At 41.9% G+C, this 12,441-nt stretch overlaps 1 protein-coding gene across 1 annotated transcript in view; it reads left to right on the top strand.

Moving 5' to 3' along the window:
* Nucleotides 1–12,441, top strand: part of LOC126188566 (uncharacterized) — a 134,604-nt gene that overhangs the window by 34,803 nt on the left and 87,360 nt on the right. The window lies entirely within an intron of this gene.

The raw sequence follows: 12,441 nt of genomic DNA, 5'->3' as shown, positions 1-12,441 counted from the left end.
GAAAGTCACAAATGGTGAACATGTATTGCAACAATAACTATCAATGAAAAAAACACAACACTTTGAATGTAACAGAATGTTGTCAGTATGTTATTCTTGGATGGAACTTCTTGCAGGCATCAAAGCAGTCACAGACTATGGAAAGTCATAGCTCCAGATTAACAAAGCTGTTGCAACAAGCACACATAACAAAGATTTCTCCGGGCCATGTTTGCTGTTGAAGACTTTCTTATTTGGCCATCAATGAGATGAGTTCCAATCATCAGTTCAGATGCTCAGTTAAACTGTGAAACTTTTGTTGGTTGCAAATGGCTACTCAGGATCACAAGAGAAATCTGTATGCCTGCGGAAATTGTAGGAGGCATTGCAGGTGATCAAAGAGACCTTTAGATCACGAAAGTCATCTACAGCCACAACTTGTTTCTAAAGATATCTGTGTAGGAACAGCTGAATAAGTTCAGGAAGTGCAGCTTAATGTCCTCAACAAAGAATTTTGGTCTGCTACCACTACAGTCAACACAAGGAAGGAAGCTACTACTGAGCTGGCAATAGGATATGGCCTAACTGAGGAATGTCAGCGAGTGTTAGCCATTCTGCACCAATTTTCAGGTGCTTTCAAATCTGCAATGGAGAAAAGGAAGATGGACCAAACAGGCCATGGTAAAATACCATATCAACTCCAGGGATCATCCAACATTTATATAGTTTGTCATCAGATGAATAATGGATAATCTGGGAGATAGTGGTGAAGATGCCGCAAGATGACATCATTGACCATTCAGAAAGTGTCCTATGGTCCTTGTGAAGAAGAAGAAGAAGAAGAAGAAGAAGAAGAAGAAGAAGAAGGATAGCCCCTGGTGTTTCTGCATTGGCTACCGACGACTGAACCAAATCACAGAAAAGACTTTTATCTTTTTGCCATGCACTGATGGCACTGTTACTGCTGAAAAGGAGCAAAGTATGTCCCAGCCATGGACGTGGAGTATTGCTATTGGCAAATCAAGGTTGCTAAGGCTGGCCAGGAAGACTGCCTTGATAATTCCTACCATCCTCCATGAATTTATTATTATGCCATTTGGACTGTAACACTCCAGCCAGCTTCAAATGTATGATGGACAACCTACTTAGATACCTTAAATGGATGGCGTCTCTTTCCTATCAGGATGATATTGTTTTGTCTCCCTCCCCAACCCGAAGCCTTTTAATGAATGCCCAAGCCACCTGACAACTGTGTTCAAGTGTGTTCACACTGTATGTCTCTGTCTGAGTCTGACAAAGTGCCTCTTCCTCTCCCAAGGAATAAAAACCTGGGGCACCTAGTGAATGGTGATGGAGTCCATCCCATTACAGAGAACTTAAGAACAGTCACAGATTTTCCAATTCCTTGGTGCATTTGTGACAGAAGTTTTTTTTTTTTAATTCACTCATACTATTGGCAGTTCACATACAGCTTCTGCACCAAGACCTGTCCTTCGCAAAAACTATTGCAAGGAGACACCCATTACCTGTAACAAAGTGCAAAGTGTTTTCTGTTTCATTATAGAGTTGCTGACATCTCCAGTTCTACTATTATATTAAGAGAATGCCGAAGAAGAACTTCAAACTGATACTAGTGGTTCTGGAATAGGGGCAGTTCTATTACAAATTCAGGAGGGTGCTGAAAAGAAGATTGCTTATGCTTCCAGAGTACTATCCAAGTCTGACACGAACTGATCTTGAATTGAGAAATAGTGCCTCACAGATGTTTGGGCCATCAATAGATTTTGGTCGTATTTATTTGGCAAACCATTCACCGCGTGATGGACCACCATTCTCTGTGCTAGCTGACTAGCCCGAAGGATCTGTCAGGTCGGCTGTGGAGATGAGCACTGAGGCTTCAGGAGTGCGTCACAGTTGTATACGACGGTGGACTGAAAAGTAATGTACACATGCTTGTAGAACACAAACAAAAACAAATGTATAATAAGTTTTCTCATTCTGTCACTGAAAAAATTCTTCTGACTTTTCTCGAATCCATGACAGGTGCTTTTATCTAATAGTCTGAGGTGTGATGATTACCCTTGAGGTCTTGCGAGTAGAGGAAGAAAATAAAAATTGCAAGACACATGATCGGGGGAGTAAGGAGGCTGTAGAAGAAGTTCCTACTTCAAGTTTTGCAGAGTTTTTTCAGTTTTGTCTGAGGTGTGTGGCTGAGTCGTGCTGGAAGATTGCTGTTTAATAATGAAGTTGACATGTTCCTTAGATATTCCAGTATGGTATGTGATACACTTGTGAGTGATTTGCCAGTCATTTTAAATCAAATTTTCAATGAATGTGCGATGTTCATCTGTGGCAGTGATCACACATTTGCTGTATGTTTCATCAATGATTATGGATTTTCCAGGCTCACACCCATGAAACTTTATTACCAATCAATTTACAGTAGACCTATCTACAAAATCATAGCTATAAACTGCCTGTAAATGATAATGAATTTCACCAGGAGTCCCATTTTCAGCTGTTAAAAATTCAATAACAGCATACTGTTTAACTTGCATGGACTTATCACTAGAATATGTCTCCATACTTTCGCTACTCAAAATACACTAGGTGAACATAACACATGCCAACTGTGCACACATGTAAAGGGGAAAGTTATCTTCCATACGCTACCTCGCGTATTTCTCAAGGTCATTTTGTTCACGTTCTAGAAGCATGTCTGCATTATTTTCCAGTGTATCATTGTACAAAAGTGGATACAAACACAAGGACACCAACTGTCTTTCAAAGGATTCTTTGGTGGAACATAGTAACATGGATGAAATCTCAGTCATTACTGTGTTAAATGACTTTATTAATGAACAGGGGGAAGATTCAGCACTGCTGAAAACTATAGAATCGTAGCAGGAGGAACCAACTGAAGGAGAATCCCGATTAATTAATGGAGCCTTGTATACGAGGAATTATGCTTTAATGAGGCAGAAATGTTTGTTCGTCTTTCCATCACATTAAACAGCCACTTGTCCTAAATTATTTGTCACCTGGGATTCATGGGGGCTCTACTGGTCCATTTGACATTATGCGAGACACTGTATGGAATGCCAGCAATGGAAGTATGTGCCACTCCAGGGCATTTGGTACCAATCACACGTGCAGTGTCACTCCACCAGATTGGAATTGACCTCTTGGGGAGGTTGCTGAAGTCAGCACTTTGGAATCAATGGGTAACGATCTTCACTGACTACCTCAACCATTATGCTGTCACTAAAGCTGTGCCAACTACTGAAGCTCCAGAAATTGTGAAGTTCCTTGTAGAAGACTCTGAAACCTGCAATGATTTCTGATTGTGGAAAAGTTTTCCAGTCAAGGCAAGTATCACATGTAATTTCACATTGCAACATAACCTACCTGATAAATGCCTACCATCTTCCGATGAATGACAATACATAATTTTTTAATAAGGTGTTGGCAGATATGCTGCTGATGTACGTATACAACATGAGAGATTGGAATACTCCATTTCACATTCACATACAACACAGCACAGCTAGACCCTACAGGCTTCACACAATTCTTCCTGCTCCACAGTTACGAGGCTGAAGCAGCAACAATGGATTCAGTGTTCCTGTTTAATTCGGATGATATTCGAATGACTACATGGATGCCTCATTACAAAGACCAAAGAACCAAGGCAGTTGGCTCACATACGGACACTGGATACTGAAGAGGAAGACTGAGAGCACTTCAACGCCAAGCACCAACCAGTGAGACACAGCCCAGGAGACACGGTTTAGATTTTTCCACCTGTGCAAAAGTGCGACTGTCAGAACTAAAGTGCTAGTTTGGCCCATATCCTTTGTTGCTTGTCAGACATCACACATTCAGTCAAGGATTATGACCCTTCAGAAAGAAGACAAAAGTGCAGAGATGTCTTCGATGTCCTCCGTTTGCCACTCTGCTACAGTCCGGAGACGCTGGTTGACGATGGTAGGTTCAAAGAAACTGAAGACCCACTTGACGATTATGAAGCTTCATTGCTCATTATAATGAAGAAAGTATAACAACATAACCAGAATGTAAAGTGCCACCAGACAAAGGATCACTGGTAAGATCTAGATCCACAGTGCTGGAGTTAGCACCAATTTCTGGAACAGTGGGTCGCTATTTCTCTGTCAGAGACAGAGAAATGCCGTGAGCTGCAGAACACAAGAGCACATAGTGAGATATAGTGGCTAGTGTTGCTGGGTGATGTACTGGGAGTTGTCAGTTCAGATTTGACCACCAGCAATTTTTTGTTTGGTAATTATCATTTCTGGAGGGTTCTGGAAATATATTTGTAATGCTCATATATTCTGGAATATTCAATGTCTATATAAATACCAGCATTTAGGAACATTTAATATCTGTATAAATAACTGAACTCTCAGCCCAGGAATTCAGTTCTGTTGTAGCTATATGTAGGTGCTGGTAATAAACATGTTTTCTGAAAGTGTTGTATGAGTACTTCATTGACAACTCTGCCTTCAGAATTTGACTTGATTGAGGTGACGTCGTGACAATATAGTAAATCGTATGTGTAGAATGATGGCGAGCAAACATATTTTACTAGCTGATATGAAAGTCGCTGGAAATTTTGAGAATAACTGAATCTTGTCCACTGTTGAACTTACATGGCAGACGTTTGTTTTCGCAATAGTCAGTTCTATTATTGTTAAAGCTTGAACAATATGCAACAGCCAGAAGTGATAGGAGGAGTGAGAGTATGGTAACTGAATGTACATCTTGGAAGCAGGTACCTGTGGGATATCCTGGGCTAGAAGGCAGCAAGTATTTATTACATGCAGGGAATTTTCACTTAGTTTAAGTCAACACTGTGGGGCACTTTCAATTGAAGACATCCTGTCTGATGGAGTTGATTAGAAATCTTTCTACTACGTAAACATGTTGTCGCTACTCAATTTTTTCCCAATGAAGACAAAGCCCCCCCCCCCCCCCCCAACCTGATGGTCAAATTCACATGGTAGATCATTCATTGTTACTCCCTGTTGCAACTCAAATGAAATACTGCCTGGTGTAAAATACAATGGAAATGGACATCTTCATATATAAGCATCTTCCATCTGCAAGGGAGGGGGCAAGAGGGAGCACTTGACCCCCCCCCCCCCCCCTCCTCCTGTCTGGAATCCAGAGTTCAGAGTTTTTATTGATTATACATACACTTCTAGAAGTGATTTTTCATAATTCCACTAAATCTCTTGTTCAGCCAATTTTAACATTACATATCTGACCACAGTGAAGCAATACTATGGCTTCTCAAAACTGGCCAACTATTTAATATTAAAAATGGCAGTCGTTGCTGGTGGATGGATTTCAACTGGTAGCTTGCAGTACTAATCACTACACCACACTACATGCACTAGATCTACATCTACATCTACATCCACATCCATACTCCCCAAGCCACCTGACGGTGTGTGGCGGAGGGTACCTTGAGTACCTCTATCGGTTCTCCCTTCTATTCCAGTCTCGTATTGTTCGTGGAAAGAAGGATTGTCGGTATGCTTCTGTGTGGGCTCTAATCTCTCTGATTTTATCCTCATGGTCTCTTCGCGAGATATACGTAGGAGGGAGCAATATACTGCTTGACTCTTCGGTGAAGGTATGTTCTCGAAACTTCAACAAAAGCCCGTACCGAGCTACTGAGTGTCTCTCCTACAGAGTCTTCCACTGGAGTTTATGTATCATCTCTGTAACGCTTTCGTGATTACTAAATGATCCTGTAACGAAGCGCGCTGCTCTCCGTTGGATCTTCTCTATGTCTTGTATCAACCCTATCTGGTACGGATCCCACACTGCTGAGCAGTATTCAAGCAATGGGCGAATAAGCGTACTGTAACCTACTTCCTTTGTTTTCGGATTGCATTTCCTTAGGATTCTTCCAATGAATCTCAGTCTGGAATCTGCTTTAACAACGATCAATTTATATGATCATTCCATTTTAAATCACTCCTAATGCGTATTCCCAGATAATTTATGGAATTAACTGCTTCCAGTTGCTGACCTGCTATTTTGTAGCTAAATGATAAGGGATCTATCTTTCTATGTATTCGCAGCACATTACACTTGTCTACATCGAGATTCAGTTGCCATTTCCTGCACCATGCGTCAATTTGCTGCAGATCCTCCTGCATTTCAGTACAATTTTCCATTGTTACAACCTCTCGATATACCACAGCATCATCCGCAAAAAGCTTCAGTGAACTTCTGAATGTCATCCACAAGGTCATTTATGTATATTGTGAATAGCAACGGTCCTACGACACTCCCCTGCGGCACACCTGAAATCACTCTTACTTCAGAAGACTTCTCTCCATTGAGAATGACATGCTGCGTTCTGTTATCTAGGAACTCTTCAATCCAATCATACAATTGGTCTGATAGTCCATATGCTCTTACTTTGTTCATTAAATGACTGTGGGGAATTGTATCGAACGCCTTGCGGAAGTCAAGAAACACGGCATCTACCTGTGAACCCGTGTCTATGGCCCTCCGAGTCTCGTGGACAAATAGTGTTAGCTGGGTTTCACACGACCGTCTTTTTCGAAACCCATGCTGATTCGTACAGAGTAGATTTCTAGTCTCCAGAAACGTCATTATACTCGAACATACTACCTGTTACAAAATTCTACAACTGATCAACGTTAGAGATATAGGTCTATAGTTCTGCACATCTGTTTGACGTCCCTTCTTGAAAACGGGGATGACCTGTGGCCTTTTCCAATCCTTTGGAATGCTATGCTCTTCTAGAGACCTACGGTACACCGCTGCAAGAAGGGGGGCACGTTCCTTCGCGTACTCTGTGTAAAATCGAACTGGTATCCCATCAGGTCCAGCGGCCTTTCCTCTTTTGAGTGATTTTAATTGTTTCTCTATCCCTCTGTCATCTATTTCGATATCTACCATTTTGTCATCTGTGCGACAATCTAGAGAAGGAACTACAGTGCAGTCTTCCTCTGTGAAACAGCTTTGGAAAATGACATTTAGTATTTCGGCCTTTAGTCTGTCATCCTCTGTTTCAGTACCATTTTGGTCACAGAGTGTCTGGACATTTTGTTTTGATCCACCTACCGTTTTGACATAAGACCAAAATTTCTTATGATTTTCTGCCAAGTCAGAACATAGAACTTTACTTTCGAATTCATTGAACGCCTCTCGCATAGCCCTCCTCACACTACATTTCGCTTCGCGTAATTTTTGTTTGTCTGCAAGGCTTTGGCTATGTTTATGTTTGCTGTGAAGTTCCCTTTGCTTCCGCAGCAGCTTTCTAACTCGGTTGTTGTACCACGGTGGTTCTTTTCCATCTCTTACGATCTTGCTTGGCACATACTCATCTAACGCATTTTGTATGATGGTTTGGAACTTTGTCCACTGATCCTCAACACTATCTGTACTTGAGACAAAACTTTTGTGTTGAGCCATCAGGTACTCTGTAATCTGCTTTTTGCCACTTTTGCTAAACAGAAAAATCTTCCTACCTTTTTTTAATATTTCTATTTACGGCTGAAATCATCGATGCAGTAACTGCTTTATGATCACTGATTCCCTGTTCTGCGTTAACTGTTTCAAATAGTTCGGGTCTGGTTGTCACCAGAAGGTCTAATATGTTATCGCCACGAGTCGGTTCTCTGTTTTAACTGCTCAAGGTAGTTTTCAGATAAATCACTTAAAACAATTTCACTGGATTCTTTGTCCCTGCCACCCGTTATGAACGTTTGAGTCTCCCAGTCTGTATCCAGCAAATTAAAATCTCCACCCAGAACTATAACATGGTGGGGAAATCTACTCGCAATATTTTTCAAATTATCCTTCAGGTGCTCAGCCACAACAGCTGCTGAGCCAGGGGGCCTATAGAGACATCCAATTACCATGTCTGAGCCTGCTTTAACCGTGACCTTCACCCAAATTATTTCACATTTCGGATCTCCGTCAATTTCCTTCGATACTATTGCACTTCTTACCGCTATAAACACGCCTCCCCCTTCACTGTCCAGCCTGTCTCTGCGGTATACATTCCAATCTGAGTTTATGATTTCATTACTGTTTACGTCTGGTTTCAGCCAACTTTCTGTCCCTAGTACTATATGGGCATTGTGACCGTTTATTAATGAGAGCAGTTCTGGGACCTTTCTATAGACGCTCCTGCAGTTTACTATTAGCACATTAATATTGTTATTCCCTGTTGCATTTTGCCTACTCCTACCTAGCCACTTCTCAGGAGGCGTCTTGTCGAGCCTAGGGAGGGAATTCTCTAACCTAAAAAACCCACATGTGCACTCCACATGTACTCTGCTACCCTTGTAGTCGCTTCCGGCGTGTAGTGCACGGCTGACCTATTCAGGGGGACCCTACATTTCTCCACCCGATAGCGGAGGTCGAGAAATTTGCACCCCAGATCTCCGCAGAATTGTCTGAGCCTCTGGTTTAAGCCTTCTACTCGGCTCCAAACCAGAGGACCGCGATCGGTTCTGGGAACGATACTACAAATAGTTAGCTCAGATTCCACCCCACGAGCGAGGCTTTCCGCCTTCACCAATTCCGCCAACCGCCTGTACAAACTGAGGATGACCTCTGAACCCAGACGGCAGGAGTCATTGGTGCCGACATGAGCAACAATTTGCAGTCGGGTGCACCCAGTGCTCTCTATCGCCACCGGCAGGGCCTCCTCCACATCTCGGATGAGACCCCCCGGCAAGCAGACAGAGTGAACACTGGCCTTCTTCCCCGACCTTTCCGCTATTTCCCTAAGGGGCTCCATCACCTGCCTAACGTTGGAGCTCCCAATAACTAATAAACCCCTCCCCCCGTGTGCCTGCTCGGACCTTGCTGAAGGAGCGGCCACATGTCCACTTACAGGGAGAGCAGGCGATGCCACACGACCGGCTTCCACATTGACCCTCCGCCTTGTGCACCACAAATGCCACTGAAGCCGCCACTCCCCTTGGGGAGAGGGTGGCCCAGCCGCGCCCGGTACCCGCGAAGATGTCTCGACAGCAGGGACAGTCGGTGAAGCATGTAACACCTGGGGTGTACCATGCGACGCACCAGACTCCCCACTGCCGCTACACTCTGAGGCAGCAGCCTGAAGACGGCTGACCGCGGCCATCAACACGTTCAGTTGTTCACGAACAGTGGCCAGCTGCTCCTGCGTCCGTACACAGCAGTCACACATACTATCCATCCTAAGAAATCAATTTACTGTAGAGAGTTAATCAACTTTTAACTAGACTGCTAATTCACTAAAGGCGGCTGATAGTTGACTAAACTGTGGTTGCTATACACTTCTTGTAGAAAACAATGAAAATAGAACTACCTGTCTCTGGATTGTATTGAAAACAAACACTAGCACTACTGGCACTATGGTTGACTAAAGGGACTCTCTCTGACTGTATTCAAAACAAACACGAAATCTATGGAACACTATTACTAGCACTCGGCAATTAAAGCTTCCTAAAAGCAAATACACACGGAGGAAGAAGTGACAAGTAAGAAAAATACAGTTAATACTTAAATTAACGTAGCTTGCTGCACAGCAGACGTGAAGCAGACGGCAGTATTTAACACCTAACCTAGATGATGTTGATGGACATTGTCATATATGCTTCCAGACTCTCTTGCTCTAATGTTCCTGTTTTTTATTGCAGACCATACATTTTCTCTCTGACTCTTTCTGTGTACATGTTTCACATTACACATTATACCAGAGGCAGTGGAACTTATTGTGGTTTATTGTTCATCAAAAGTGTAGTAAGCCGCCTTTGTAGTTGTGAATTAACTAAAGTTTCTCACGACAAGACAGTTTTAGCAAAATATACAAGAATATTACAGCTGTCAAGTGCATTTATAGAATTGAACTTAGTACTTGAATATCTTCTGATTTCTTTTTGTTTTTCATAAATTTTATATAGTCACTGCTCATTTTTCTTTGCAAGATATGTAGGCTATGGTGTCATTCTTTTCAGATACACACATCGAGAAAAGTGTTGCACCATCTGTTATTTCTAAATTCATGGTGTGGCACACATATATATTAATTTTCAGTGTGTCCAGATAACAAAAAAGTGTAACGATAAGGTTGTCTGTTTCCCATAGGCAGTATGTGGTGTAACATCCCCTTGCTCGGATAAAGGCTTAACTCTGTTGTGGCATGCCATTGCTGAAATCAAGCCACCTGATCCAAATTGTCTCACTCCTCCATGATGATTCCGCATAAGTCACGCAGATCACATTGTCGTTGTCAACATCCAAAAATAGCGTGTTTCAATCAATCCCATGTATGTTTGATTGGGTGTATATCCAGTAACAGGCAGGCCATTCCATTCTGGTGATCCTCACATGCTGAGGAATTTGTTCACAAGAACAGCATGATAGCTTGTGAGTTGTCATCCATCAAGATGAATTTGTCACTCAAATGTTGGCAATACAGTCCCACTATTGGTTGCAGAATCTCATCCCAGTACTGTAGAGCTGTGAGATTGTCCTCAACAATGCAAAAAAAATTATGGTGGCCTCACATAATGCCTACTCAGAACACCAGTGGGACACCACCTTCTTGCACAGTCGTGGAGGCATTTGATATTACCATGTTGTCTGCGATTATTAGGGTACAAACAGATCAAAGTTTCATCTGTCAACAATACCTGATACCAATCCTGGGATGTCCCTTCTGCATTATTTCTTACCCATCTGCAACTACGTCACAGTGTTGGGATGTATTATGTGGTGTTTGCCATGGTCATTGGAAATGGAGAGTCGCATCGCACCGTCACCTCTTAACAATTTACTTGATGTCCTTTAGCCTAATTGAATACTGAATTAAGTCCTAGAGGACTCAGCCATGGTTCCTTTGGCTCAAAAGTTGTAGATATTGATCATACTGTGCACTTGTCAAACACGAATGAGCTGTGTAGTGTAAGTCCTCAACACTGCCTGCCGATTGGAGCCAGTTCGGCCTTCGTACCACATCCCTCTGGTGCACAAATCTATCAACTGCTCCCATTGGCAAGCCTTCTGCACATAACATGATGATGTGAACCTGATCATTGGTCGCAACTATCTTTCGTAGCATGATGGCTGTTCACTCAGCTGTTCCACAGACATATGTAATTTGTTTCTACTGGAGCTTTATTTTCAACTCAAACACTGCAATTCATTAAAGTGTGGTGTTCTAATTGTAGGGAGCACTCATTATAACAGTGTGTATGTTTACAAACAATGTCAGTGGTGACCTTCTGATCTGTACAGGAGCAGTCATAATAGCAACACACCTGCACGGCATATCATCAGGGTGATACAGAAGTTTTGTTGATGTTCATAGTTTAAAATTGTTATTTATATACTCAAGCATTTTTATCCTTCATGGTTCCCTTTCATTTCCTCTCTTTTTTTGTTTTGTGAAAGTGGGGATAGCAAGTTTGTTGTGCAAAGCGTTGGGTCACATTGAAATTGGCAGCAACAGCTGCACAAATGTAGGCTTGTAAGAAAAATAAAATGCATGTTGTATCAGTTGGATGCCAGGGAGGGAGGGAGGGAGGCAGGCAGGCAGGCAGGCAGGCCGGCCTCCCTACCTACCTACCTTGTGGTGTTAACATAGCACTGCACCATATTTTGAAAGAAAGTTATCTGTATGCTGATGGGGTATAGAAACCATCAAATAATCAAAAATTGAACAACAGTACTTCTCCAGTTGTTTACAAACTGTTTTGCTGTGTTACCTTCTTTTCTCCAATCCTAAAGATGATTTATCTTCGTTTGCGGTATTATTCTGTGTTTAGTATTTGGACTCCCTGTGATGAAATGCACATGATGATGCTCTCTTAGAATAAGAAATGTAAGATGTCACTAAATTAATAATTTTATTTATATATATGATATGTCCTCTAGTATTAAAGGTAACTCTGAATATTTCTGATTGCTGATGACACTAGCTTCATAGTAAAGGATGTTGTGTGCAACACTGTCCCAGTTTCAGATAGTGCAGTTCATGACTTAAGTTCATGGCTTGTAGAAAATAACCTAACACTAAATCACAGTAAGACTCAATTTTTACAGTTTCTAATACAAAATTCGACAAAACCCGATGTTTTAATTTCACAGAATGGGTATATGATTAGTGAAACTGAACAGTTCAAATTTCTAGGTGCTCAGATAGATAGTAAGTTGTCATGGAATGCCCACTTTCAGGATCTTGTTCAAAGACTTAATACTGCCATTTTTACTATTAGAACGATATCTAAAGTGAGTGATTGATTGATACGAAAATTAGTCTACTTTGCTTATTTTCATTCGCTTATGTCATATGGTATTATGTTTTGGGGTAACTCTTCCCATTCTAAAAGGATATTTTTGGCTCAGAAACGGGTGGTGCAGACAATAAGTGGAGTAATTTCACGAATCTCTTGTTGA

This window comes from Schistocerca cancellata, chromosome 5 (genome assembly GCF_023864275.1).
Source record: "Schistocerca cancellata isolate TAMUIC-IGC-003103 chromosome 5, iqSchCanc2.1, whole genome shotgun sequence".
Lineage (NCBI taxonomy): Eukaryota > Metazoa > Arthropoda > Insecta > Orthoptera > Acrididae > Schistocerca > Schistocerca cancellata.
This window is presented reverse-complemented; position numbering and strand designations above follow the sequence as displayed.